The sequence below is a fragment of the Cetorhinus maximus genome, chromosome 2 (genome assembly GCF_964194155.1).
Source record: "Cetorhinus maximus chromosome 2, sCetMax3.hap1.1, whole genome shotgun sequence".
NCBI lineage: Eukaryota > Metazoa > Chordata > Chondrichthyes > Lamniformes > Cetorhinidae > Cetorhinus > Cetorhinus maximus.
In genome coordinates, this window is record NC_135880.1 from 15403784 (window position 1) to 15417701 (window position 13918).

Genomic DNA, 13918 nt, shown 5'->3' on the forward strand with positions numbered 1-13918 from the left:
AAGGTACTATATAAATACAAGTTGCTGTTATTCTTGTTGTTTTTGTGTGAGTATCTGTATGTGTATTTATTTTTTCTTTCTCTGCAGAACCCAGGATGCAAAAGGAGATAACAGGCTGTGTGCTTGTCCTGGGTGTTTCTCTACTAAAGACATCTACTTCTGGAAATTGCCCTGCCAATAATGGACTGATTTAATATACCTTTTCTCAATTGTTTACGGAGGAAGATTATGTTCAGAGTCCAGGGAGTTCATTGCACTCCCTGTGGATAATTTTTTCAAATTCATTCATGGGATGTGAGCGTTGCTGGCTAAGCCAGCATTTATTGCCCATCCCTAATTGCCCTTGAGAAGGTGGTGATGAGCTGCCTTCTAAAACCACTGCAGTCCATGTGGTGTAGGTACACCCACAGTGCTGTTAGGGAGAGAGTTCCAGAATTTTGTCTCAGTGACAGTGAAGGAACGGCAATATATTTCCAAGTCAGAATGGTGAGTGGCTTGGAGGGGAACTTGCAGGTGGTGGCGTTCCCATGCATCTGCTGCCCTTGTCCTTCCAGATGATGGAGCCCATGGGTTTGGAAGGTGCTGTCTAAGGAGCCTTGGTGAGTTGCATCTTGTAGATGGTGCACACTGCTGCCACTGTGTGTCGGCGGTGGATGGAGTGCCAATCAAGCGGGCTGCTTTGGCCTGGGTGGCATTGATCTTCTTGAGTGTTGTTGGAGTTGCACTCATCCAGACAAGTGGGGAGTATTCCATCACACTCCCGACTTGTGCCTTGTAGATGGTGGACAGGCTTTGGGGAGTCTGGAGGTGAATTACTCATCACAGAATTCCCAGCCTTTGATCTGCTCCTGTAGCCACAGTATTTAAATAGCTGGTCCAGTTCAGTTTCTGGTCAGTGGTATGATGCTGACAGGGGCTTCAGTGATGGTAAAGCCATTGAATGTCAGGGGAAGATGGTTGGATTCTCTATGTTGGAGATGATCATTGCCCGGCACTTGTGTGGCACAAATGTTACTTGCCACTGTCAGCCCAAGTCTGAATTTTATCCAGGTCTGGTTGCATATGGACACGGACTGCTTCAGTGTCTGAGGAGTTGTCAGTGGTGCTGAACATTGTGCAATCATCAGCGAACATCTCTACTTCTGACCTTATGATGGAGGGAAGGTCATTGATGAAGCAGCTGAAGTTGGTTGGGCCTAGGGCACTACCCTGAGGAACTCCTGCAGTGATATCCTGGAACTGAGAAGGTTGCTCTCCACCAACCGTGCACAGTAAGGTTTGAATCTTAGACCAGTAGATTCCTGCTCTTTCAATTTCAATACCATTGGCTGCTCAACATGTGTGTACATTGAATCACCACCTCAAGGTGATTCTTCAATCTCACTAGCTACATCTTCCAATATGGATGTAGCTGTGATGATGCTTGCGATAGTTTTGTCAGAATGATGCAAAGGAACATAGAAACATAGCTCCTTGAGCCAATTCCACCATTCCAGCAGATCATGGCTGATTTGTACATTAACTCCATCGACTCGACTTGATTCCATAGCCATAATCCCCTCGTCTCACGACAATTCATCTATCTGACTTTTTAAATTTTCAATTGACTCCCATCCTCAGGAGCTTTCGGGGGAGAGAGTTCCAGATTCCCACTGCTGTTTTTAGAAGAAATGCCTCCTGATTTCACCCTTGAATGACTTAGCTCCGATTTAAGGTAATGGCCCTTTGTTATGGATCCCCCCAACCAGGGGAAATGATTCCTCTCAACCAACTCTAGCAAGCCAATTCACATGTTAAATAGGCCAAGCTTTCATCTATATTCAAGGGATTATAGGCCTAGTCTATGCAACCTGTCCTCATAATTTAATCCTTTAAGTCCTGGTATCATTCTGATGCATCTGCACTGCACCTGCTTCAAGGTCAATAAATCTTTCCTGTGACATGGTGTCCAGAACTGAATGCAAGCAACTAAATATTATATAACCAGAGCTTTGTATAACTCTAGCATAACTTTCATCTCTTTGTAATCCAGTTTTCTCGCTGAAGGAATTGGATCGCTCGCTACTGGCCTTACGAACATGGCAGCTCCCTGTTACTTTTAATAACTTGCTGAATTTGCACATTAAACTTAAATTAAACTCACTGCACAAAGATGGATCTTGGACTTAAAGGTCTAAATACCCTTTTAACAGCACAATAAATTTTAATGCAATGTCAGTCAAACTCTTCAGCCCAGAGAGGTAACAGTTTGAACTGAAACTCTCAGCCTTGCCTTTGTCACCTCTGGATTCGATTATACCCATGCGTTCCTGGCTCGTTTTCCCACATTCCACCTTGTGTAAACATAACTTCACCCAAACTCTGCTGCCTGTGCCTTAATTCGCAGCAATTCCCGTTCACCTATCACCCCTCCACTTGCTGAACTACATTGGCTTCCCATAAAGCAACATCTCGATTTTAAAACTCTCATCCTTGTTTTCAAATCCCTCCTAGTGCGTCCCCAAATTTAGTTGCTCCACCATTGATAGCCGTAGCTTCGGTTGCCTAGGCTGCAAGCTCTGGCATATCCTCCCTACACCTCTCTGCCTCTCCAGCTCACTTTCCTCCCTTAAGATCTCCCTCTTTGAACAATCTTTATGTTATCTGACCTAATACCGGTGAAAAGTGCTACATGAACATAAATTGCTGTTGTTGTATCTCGTTCCTTTAGGATAGTAAATTCTTCTTAGAGATTTTTTAAAAATGGTAAATTTAAATTTGTATTTTGTTTTCCTCTTTTCCTTTCTGTCTCTACAACAGTGACCACATGTGAAAAAGTACCTCATTGGCTAGATAGCGCTTTGAGACGTCTGGTGATCCTGAAAGGCTCTATGTAATTTTTTCTCTCCCTCTCTCTCTTAATCCAATCTTCCTTTTGATTTCTTTATTTATCTTTTGTGCCTAATTTGACACAAATTCCCCCTAGTTCCTTCCCCTTTTTTTATTTCACCACCCTGTAAATCTCTTGTCGGTTCAGGAAATGCACCTTTGGTGCCATCGTTTGCCCAGGTCCCAATTGCCCTATGGTCTTCCCACCTCCAGCAATTTGTGCTGCAAATCAATCAGGAGCTGAAGTGTAAAGGACAGTCAAGCTAATGGGGCATGCCGTGGGAAGCCCCGCTCCAGCATACTTTGGGCTTTTACATAATACAGGAAACGTTTGCCTCAGGGAGTGTGTGGCTCTAGTCCAATATCGGGTGCAGTGCATGTTCAGAAGATGTTCAAGGCTCATTATCATGTTGATAAGGTTATGTTGAATCTCTTAGTTAGTTTATTGCCTTGTAATTCCTCTCCACACATCTATTTACCTCTGTGTTCTGTGATTGCTTTATGTGATCATAATAATATTTGAAGTACTTTCTGGCCTCAGGTTCCATTAATCTGTATCAGGCAAATATAAGTCGACAGTCTTCACAGCCAAATCTGCTTCAAATATAGTCATTCTTAAGTTTAAGACAGCAGTAGACTAATTGATAACATGAAGGCCTTTGGGTTACTGGAAGAATGTAACTCACGTGCTAAATGAAGCATGAAAGTCATGGCTATGAACTGAAAAGCAATGTGAAAACTAGTTTGCAGTCCAAATTAAATGCTAAAAGTTAAATATTTGCTGAGCAAAGCAACAGGAAAACCCTGCTAAACATTTGGCAATTTCAAATAATTTATTTTCAGAATTATATTTGCAATGTATATCAAAATAACTTTGGAACTGGGCTAGGTGGATATGGGATCATAGATTGGGTGCAGCACAGAAAGAGGCCATTTGGTCCTTTGTTTCCCTGCTGGCTCTCTGCAAGAACAACTCAGTTAGTTCCATTCCCTACCCTTTCCCCTTGGCCCCGCACTTTTTTCTATTCAGATAATCATCCAATTTTGAAAGCCACAATTGACCCTGCCTCCACCATACTCTCAGGCAGTGAATTCCAGGCCCTAATCACACAATTCATTAAGGAGCTTTTGTTCTTTTGCTATTCACTTTACATCGATGTCCTCTTGTTTTCAACCCTTCCGCCCTAGGGAAAAGATTTTCCCAATATGCTTTCTCTCATGATCTTGAACGCTTCTATCCGATCTCCTCTCAACTTTCCCTAAGGAGAGCAGCCCCAGCTTCTCCAATCTATCTGTGTAACTGAAGTCTCTCATCCCTGGAACCCTGTTCATAAATCCTCTCTGCACCCTCTCCCTTCACCATCCTCCCTAAAATGTGCTACCCAAAATTTTACACATACCTCAGTTGAAGCTGAACCTGTCTTTTATAAAGGCTCATCATAACTTCCTTGCTTTTGTGCTCTCTACCCTTGTAGGACAGCAAAGGAACTTTTACATACATTACTGTAGAAACTGACTTCATTTAACCAGCATGGTGAATGGTACTGCTTAAAAATAAACCTGCTGAACTTGCAGAACTGTGAAACTAAATGCCATTGGGAAGGAAGAGCGATAGTGCAGGTGAAGAGAGGCATCGGTACTTGGATTTATGAGGAACAGACCTTGGAGACAGTACAAATTAGAAAGATGAGACTTAGTGTTCTGCTAATCATGTCTGCAAATACCCTTATCCAGAAGTTCGACTGCAAGGGGCCATCTGGTGTGAAAAAGCTCTTTATACAATCCGTCTGCCTTGCGTCTTTCCTATACTGTGTCCTATGTTTAAGTTTTCTCAGTTTACCATATTCTACTGAGTGTATCTAATAAAGTCAAGTGTTAGTTAATTACAGGGCTAGATGTTAGTTTCTGATAATAAAGTTAGATTTTAACAAATAGTATTCTTGTTAGTAACCTAATAATTTTACATGCATTAAAGAGAAGCTTCATAGGATAGTATGGTCCTGTGATTATAGTAACTCAGGCCCACCCCCTGAAAACAGGTATAAATGATTGAAAGTATCAGAGACCTTTATTGCAGTTAACAGGGGGGGTTCCTGAAAAAGCGTCGGAAGGAGATTTATAATCAAAAGGAGCTGGCCACTTTGGGATGACTGTACAACTGATCACTGGTAGCATATTTGAGCGTTCTAGTGCCAGCTATTGTTGAAACATTTAGTTGCTGGGAGTAAAGCAATTTTAAAAATATATATATTTTCTTTTCTCTTCTTTTTCAACCTGTTAAATCTGTAATTGTTCTCTGTAATTATTTTGAAGCTGTAATTGTTGGTACAAGTAAACTAACCTACTAAGTATAACAACTTTTTAACTGAATCATCAAGTTGTTATCTTATAATATACAGGACAAACTCGACAAGGAGAATGCGTGGATATTTTAAAACAACAAGGCTTACATCCCTATTTATAAAGCCCAGGATCCCATATGCCTTTTTAACCACTTTCTCAACCACCCTACCACCTTCACTAATTGGTGTACACACACCTTTTAATTGTCGGCGGACGGGCGCGCTGCCAACTCCCGCGCGCACCCGCTGGCTGAAATGTCACTCGAGTGCGCGGCGATGTCGGGACGCTCGCACGATGTCATTGCGCGTCATTTTATGCTGGTTCGGGTCGGGCCCGTGGCCGCCTGACGAGCGGAAAATTCTGCCCCGCGTGAAAACGACAGAGGGATTGGGATTGGACGCAAAGTTGCTGAAACTTTCCAAACTGGGTGGGGGGGGTGGTTGGGGGCAGCACAGATACAGTCACCAATGTACCGGAAAAAGAGGTGAGGGAGGCGGCCTCAGCGGGACTGGAACATCGGGCTGCATGTTACCCGGCGCCATGGTCCCATCCCACCCCTGGCTAAAATAGTTGGGGGAGAGCTCCTCCTTGTTCAAACCACCAGGCTTCCTGCAGGCGTGGGCTTCCCCCAAACTGCGGGTCAAATATCAGCAGCCATTAATTGGCCAGTTTGGGTATTCAATAGGCCCAGGGGCTGGCGGGGCTGCCTGACACATTCCCCCAACCCCTGGAAGATTTCAGATAGGCCGGAGCGGGCAGTTAAGGTGGTGTGAGCAGGCCCTCAGCTAGATTTTACGATCCACTCCCACCTTCAAGCCCATTGGCAGGGGCGCATAAAATTGAGCCCATTGAATGCTGTATATGTCCCACAAAAAGGCACAACGAGGACCTATAAGAGTTCCCGCGGCAACACCTTTTTATTTGGAGGAAGTGAGTTGATTCAAAGGAGAAGTTCTTCAATGTGAGAAGCGTTGTGAAAGGATTAATAGCTATTGCAGCTGCTGCTGGGCCTTCTGTGTGTTTCCAGGATTTATTCCTTGATTCTTGTCACTTTATTCTCCAGCTTCAGCTTGGGTTAACCCTCGACCTCTACTGACCTGTATCCCTGGCCCTAACAGGTAAGGGGATAAGGGGGCCAACAGCTGAGGATAGTCTGTACTGCTTTTTCTCTGGCGCTGGTGAGGCCATGGGCTTCTCTAAACCTAAAGATTCACAGGTTAACGGATGAGCCCTTCTGCTGATACCTTATCAAGCAGCCAGATGAAGACATCCTTCTATAGTTTGGAGAGCGTAGAATACATTGTGTCTAAGGCCCAGGCAACTGTTTCAGTGCCAGAAGTTACGAATTAAAAAGCGAAATCAGGTGAGGTACAAAGTCAAAATTACCCCTAGGAATTTAAAACTCACTGACCAACACATGGGCAATCACTCAGAAATTTGGAGAGAAAGCTGAGACCAAGGGGAGAATTTTCATGTCGGCGTGTGGGGGCGGGCCCCACATGCAGAAGCAAAGAGTGACTCGGGGTGATGTCGGGCGTGTGTCCCGACATCACCACGTGTCATTCAGATCTTTCGATCGGCGGGCACATGCTGGAGACAGCTGCGCGCCCACCGAACTATCAAAGGCCTGTTAAGGCCATTAAAAAAAACCAATTAAACTAATTATCAACACTGCCCGGCAACCTTAAAGTTGGGGGGCTGGCGAAGAGCCCAAGCGGCCTTCGCGCTTTTCAGGAAACCTCATCCACGGGCGGGATGAGGTTTCCCGAAGGTTTAATAAAATCTATAAATAATGTCTTCACATTTCATAAACATGTCCCAGCTCATGTGACACTGTCACATGATGGGATATGTCTAAATAATTTTACCCTTTCTTTAGTTCAAACTTTCAAAATGAACTGAATCTCCCCTGAGGCAGTTCCGTGACTCAGGGAGATTTCTGCACTGCGCAGGCCCCGACTCTCCCTCCTCCCCCCCACCCGCCCGCACAGGGAGCGCTGAGCGTTACCGGGCGCGTGTCACGCTGGGCGGGCCTTAATTGGCTGGCCCACGTAAAATGGCGGTGCACAGCCGATCGCGGGCGGCGATCGGTTCCGCGCCCGTGCCCGCTCCCGACCGTCCCGCTCAACGGGGAGAAAATTATCCCCCAAAAGAATGGAAATGCTGGAGGGTACTTAGTCGTTACTTTGCTTAAGTCAGTCAAGGTGACGTCGGGAGCGGAATTATGGCGATGTTTTGAGTTACGATATCATGCGAGCGGGCAAAGAGCAGTGTAAGTCGACACGTATAAAAGTGAAATGAGAACAGGGAGTGCTGAAAAAAAGTCTGCAGGTCTGGCAGCATCTGTGGAGAGAGAAACAGAGATAACGCCTCGAGTCCAATAAGACTCTTCTTCAGAACTCGATATTGCCGGACCTGCTGAGTTTTTCCTGCACTTTCTGTTTTTATTTCAGATCTCCAGCACCCACAGTATCTTGCTTTTAATTCCTATAGTAGTGAGATGCTCAGTCCGCGTACAGGAGCCCCTGGTAGGTCACCCAAATTAATGACAATCAGCCCTGAAGATCTCCCGGTGCTTGGAGTGACTTCTTTTTAACGTTGTCAAGTGACAAGTAATGATTGCTTTTGAACACGTTGATGGTTTTGATGAAAATGCAAGCCATGGAAATCTTTGCAAACATATTTACCACATCATCCTACGTGGCTACCTGGATGTACTCTTGCCGCATGCGTTTGCCAGTAATCTTCAGTCACAATCAGCAGACAGCTCTGTCAGACCCAGCTAATCAAACTTACATCATTAAAAGCCACGGTGATTGGCAAAAGCTTGCCAAGTCGATGTCTCAAACTGCACACGCTCTCCTGTTTGCCAGAAATTGGTCTGAATATTGTAGGAATGTCGATTCTTAGCTCAATCCACCCATCGCTTTATCCATTATTAGGTAAGCATCTTAAAACTATACCATGATTGGGGGTTTAATTGCATGCAGTTAACAATGTAATGCAATGACAAGTGCTGATTAGATTCTTCATAAATGGGTGAAATATAGGCAGCACAATTGAGCAGAGCTTTCTGTGAGATCTATAAAATAAAGCTTATCCCTGTGAAAGTCTCAAGGTCAGCCTTAGATCATCTTCACAAGTAATAAAATCTCATGCTCCTTAAGCATTGCTGTCACGGTGTCAGCTGTAGCTCTGCGTAGCTCACTCTCACCCCTGAGTCAGTAGCTTGTGGGGTGAAGTCCCGCTCCAGAGACTTGAGCTGAAAAGTGATAACTCCAGTGCATTACTGAAAGAGTGCTGCACTGCCGGAGGTGCCATCCTTCCGGTGAGGCTTTAAACTGAGTCTTCAAGTGAGTTAGAGTGAGACTTTAAACTGTCCTCCCAGATGGAAATAAATGTTGCAATACCCTACTTTGAATTGAAAAAGAGCCAGGGAATTCCCCCCCTCATGTCCTGACCAACAACGATCTCTGAGCCACTGTTACTAAAACGTTATCTGACCATCATGGAAATCTTTCTTTTTTGTTTTTGCTAAGCATAAATCTGTCTTTAGAGCACAAAGGTGAAGAAAGGTCCACAGCCAATAAAATATTACCCCCCCCACCCCCTTTTCTCTTTTCAGAAATATAAACAGAAGATGCTGGAAATACTCAGCAGGTCAGGCTGTGGTGAAAAAAAAGAGTTTCTGGAGAAAATGCTGGGAGTACATTGACTGAATGAGCAAGAACATGTCCTATATCTTCAAAGGAAGATAGACTTTCATTTATTTAGCATCTCTCACAATTCCTGGACATACCAGAGTGCTTTACTGCCAGTGAAATACTTTTGACGTGTACTCACTCTTGCAATTTAAAAAAAAATGGCAGTCAGTTTGCACACAGCAATCTCCCGCAAACAGCAATGTGATAATGGCCAGATAACCTGACAATTTTAGTGATGTTGATTGAGGGGTAAATAGTGGCCAGAGCACTGGGGACAACTCCCACTTATTCCAAATCCTTCAGTGTCATGGGATGGGCAGACAGTGCACGTGGTCATACCGCCCACTGAATATGTGGAAACTGGTAACTTCCGGAAAACCTCGGCAACGCTCATTGGCTGTCGCTTCAGTGTGAGAACTGGAATGACCCAAGGGCAAGCCCCGTGATTAGTAAAATCAATTGCGTCACTTAATTTCAGTTTACCCCCTTAAACAGAGCATAGTGGAAGAACAAAACTCCAGTGAGAAATTGCCGCTGTGGTAATGTTTTTATTAACAATATGAATAGAACTGATTTGTACTGCACAGTAAGATTCACTGACGGTTGATTTGTATTAAAATGAGCTCTAGCCCCGTAAGATAAAGTACATTATCACATGTAGCTCAAATTGCCACCATACAACCTGGCAACTTCTCAATATGTAATGCTCCAGAAGACAAGAGGAACACTTACAGGGGTAAATTGATCTTCCAGTGAATTAACTCTATTGATTTCTTTTGATGCATTTTTATTGGTATATTCGATGTTACCAGACACTCTCTTGGGGAATCTGACAAGGAAGATTAAATGGCAATGCTTAGGCATAATGTATACACAACATTTGTATCGCATTATGCACTTTGGCATGCAGTCTGCGTATGGATGAAAGCAAGGCCTGTGGTTATTGAGCCTCCTGTCACGTTTTGTCAGTCCTAGAGTAAGCATTGCCAAACTCAGAGAGGCCATTGTGCATGCTGCGTATAAGGAGGACTCATGTAGATTCTAGCTGTTCACACATCATTACATCGAGTCTTCGATCCTTTGCATCAGCAATATCAACACACTCCGGGTAGAATCGACCAAACTAGCGCAAATAATGGGGAATTGTTAAATGCATGAATTATGCACAGAAGCACTTACATTCTGGTGGACCGTGATGTTCTACGCAAGTTCAAGATTCATTCTGCCCAGATCAGAGACTGTGCACAAAATTAGCCACACTCCCCGTCAACATTGCCAGATTCTGCTGCATTCTTTTGCTCAGTCACACGGGGACTAGTAGGCAGATTTCTGAAAAAAAAAATTCAGAACAAAAACTATAAATTTACTCAAAAACTGACTTCTGCACACCAACGTAACTGCTAAATGGTTCATTTTTTTAAACCGCTTCCAGTGATTTCAATGAAAGCCGAAATCTGAAGTAAAAACAGAAAATGGGGGAAAACTCAGCGGGTCTGGGAGCACCTGCGGATAGAGAAACAGAGTTAACTTTCGAGTCGAATATGACTCTTCTTCAGAACTGGATGAGACGAAGGATGAGGTGAAACTGTGGACCGGGAAGGCTTTGAGATAAAAGCAAAAAACTGCGGACGCTGGAAATTCAAAACAAAAACAAAAATGCCTGGAAAAACTCAGCAGGTCCGGCAGGATCTGCGGAGAGGAAAACAGTTAACGTTTCGAGTCCGTATGACCCTTCAACAGAACTAAGTAAAAATAGAAAAGAGGTGAAATATAAGCTGGTTTAAGGGTGGGGGGGTGGGGGTGTGGTTAGAGCTGGATAGAGGGCCAGTGATAGGTGGAGATAACCAAAAGATGTCACAGACAAAAGGGCAAAGAGGTGTTGAAAGTGGAGATATTATCTGAGGAATGTGCTAATTAAGGGTAGAAAGCAGGTCGAGCAAGGTACAGATAGCCCTAGTGGGGGTGGGGTGAAGGAATCAAAAAAGGCTAAAAGGTAGAGATAAAATAATGGATGGAAATACATTTAAAAATAATGGAAATAGCTGGGAAAAGAAAAATCTATATAAATTATTGGAAAAAAAGGGGGAGGAATCAGAAAGTAGGTGGGGATGGAGGAGAGAGTTCATGATCTAAAATTGTTGAACTCAATATTCAGTCCGGAAGGCTGTAAAGTGCCTAGTCGGAAGATGAGGTGCTGTTCCTCCAGTTTGCGTTGAGCTTCACTGGAACAATGCAGCGAGCCAAGGACGGACATGTGGGCATGAGACCAGGGTGGAGTGTTGAAATGGCAAGCGACAGGGAGGTCTGGGTAATGCTTGCAGACAGACCGAAGGTGTTTTGCAAAGCGGTCACCCAGTCTGCGTTTGGTCTCTCCAATGTAGAGGAAACCGCGTTGGGAGCAACGAATGCAGTAGACTAAATTGAGGGAAGTGCAAGTGAAATGCTGCTTCACTTGAAAGGAGTGTTTGGGCCCTTGGACGGTGAGGAGAGGGGAAGTAAAGGGGCAGGTGTTGCATCTTCTGCGGTTGCATAGGAAGGTGCTGTGGGAGGGGGTTGAGGTGTAGGGGGTGATGGAGGAGTGGACCAGGGTGTCCCGGAGGGAACGATCCCTGCGGAATGCCGCCGGGGGGGGTGAAGGGAAGTTTGGTGGTGGCATCATGCTGGAGTTGGCGGAAATGGAGGAGGATGGTCCTTTGAATGCGGAGGCTGGTGGGGTGATAAGTGAGGACAAGGGGACCCTATCATGTTTCTGGGAGGGAAAAGAAGGTGTGAGGGCGGATGCGCGGGATATGGGCCGGACACGGTTGAGGGCACTGTCAACCACCGTGGGTGGAAAAACTCGGTTAAGGAAGAAGGAGGACATGTCAGAGGAACTGTTTTTGAAAGTGACATCATCAGAACAGATGCGACGGAGGCGAAGGAACTGAGAGAATGGGATGGAAGCGGGATGTGATGAGCTGTAGTCGAGGTAGTTGTGGGAGTCGGTAGGCTTGTAATGGATATTGGTGGACAGTCTATCACCAGAAATTGAGACAGAGAGGTCAAGGAAGGAAAGGGAAGTGTCAGTGATGGACCATGTGAAAATGATGGAGGGGTGGCAATTGGAAGCAAAATTAATAAATTTTTCCAGGTCCAGACGAGAGCATGAAGCAGCACCGAAGTAATCATCGATGTACCGGAGAAAGAGTTGTGGGAGGGGGCCGGAGTAGGACTGGAACAAGGAATGTTCCACATACCCCATAAAGAGACAGGCATAGCTGGGGCCCATGCGGGTACCCATAGCCACATCTTTTATCTGGAGGAAGTGAGAGGAGTTAAAGGAGAAATTGTTCAGTGTGAGAACAAGTTCAGCCAGACGGAGGAGAGTAGTGGTGGATGGGGATTGTTCGGGCCTCTGTTCGAGGAAGAAGCGGAGAACCATCAGACCATCCCGGTGGGGGATGGAGGTGTAGAGGGATTGGATGTCCATGGTGAAGAGGAGGCGGTTGGGGCCAGGGAACTGGAAATTGTTGATATGATGTAGGTTGTCAGAGGAATCATGGATGTAGGTGGGAAGAGACTGGACAAGGCGAGAGAGAATGGAGTCAAGATAGCAAGAAATGAGTTCCGTGGGGCAGGAACAGGTTGACACAATTGGTCTGCCGGGACAGTCCTGTTTGTGGATTTTGGGTAGGAGGTAGAAGCGGGCCGTCCGAGGTTGGGAGACTATCAGGTTGGAAGCTGTGGAAGGAAAATCTCCAGAGGAGATGAGATCAGTAACAGTCCTGGAAACAATGACTTGATGTTCAGTGTTGGGGTCATGTTCCAGAGAGAGGTAGGAGGAAGTGTCTGTGAGTTGACGCTCAGCCTCCTCGAGGTAGGGGTCAGTGCGCCGGACAACAACAGCACCACACTTGTCAGCAGGTTTGATGACAATGTTAGGGTTGGACCTGAGAGAACGGAGTGCAGCAAGTTCAGAGAGAGACAGGTTAGAGTGGGTGAGAGGAGCAGAGAAATTGAGACGACTAATGTCACGCTGACAGTTCTCAATGAAAAGATCAAGAGAAGGTAAGAATCCAGAGGGAGGGGGTCCAGGTGGAGGGAGAATATTGGAGGTGGGTGAAAGGATCCGTTGAACGGGGAGAGGACTCCTGCCCAAAGAAGTGAGCACGGAGACGAAGACGGCGGAAGAAGAGTTCAGCATCGTGCCGAGCCCGAAATTCATTGATATGAGGGCGTAAGGGTATGAAACTAAGTCCTTTGCTGAGCACTGAACGTTCAGCGTCGGAGAGGGGAAGGTCAGGGGGTATGGTGAATACATGACCGGGGCTGGGATTGGAAGATGGGATGGGGACAGAGGGACAAGCAGGGGGGGAGGGTCCTGGATGGGTGTTTGTGTCGATGAGTTGTTGGAGTTTGCGTTCCTTTGCGCCTGAAAGAAAGAGACATAGTTTCTTGTTGAGGCGTCGGATGAGACGAAAAAGAAAATTAAACTGGGGGCACGCGCAGCTTTGAAAAAGGGTGCGGCGGTGCTGCTGGAGGGAGAGGTCGAGTGTGTTCATATGGCGGCGCATGGCACTGAGTGTGGATCTCAGATTGCGATGGGAACAGCGGTCCAAGGAGTGTTGTCTGTCCCGGAGATACCTGTAATCCTAGGTGGGTTCGAAACAAGAGGGATGGAATTTCAGTTGAAATCATCATGGGGTAAGTCGGAGACGGAGACAGTCACTGAGGAAGGAAATATGGCTGTGAAAGCGGGTTTTAGTAAACACCTTGTCAAACACCAGGAGAGAAACGGAAAGCAATGAAGGTGAACAAGGCAAAAGAGAGATACGAAAATCCTGTCGGAGAGAAGAGCAATACTTCTTCAAGGTAGGTATTCCTCGAAGAGAGCTGGCAGTCCATTACAAGCCTACCAACTCCCACAGCTACCTCGACTACAGTTCCTCACACCCCGCTTCCTGTAAGGACTCCACCTCATTCTCTCAGTTCCTTCGCCTCCGTCGCATCTGTTATGATGATGC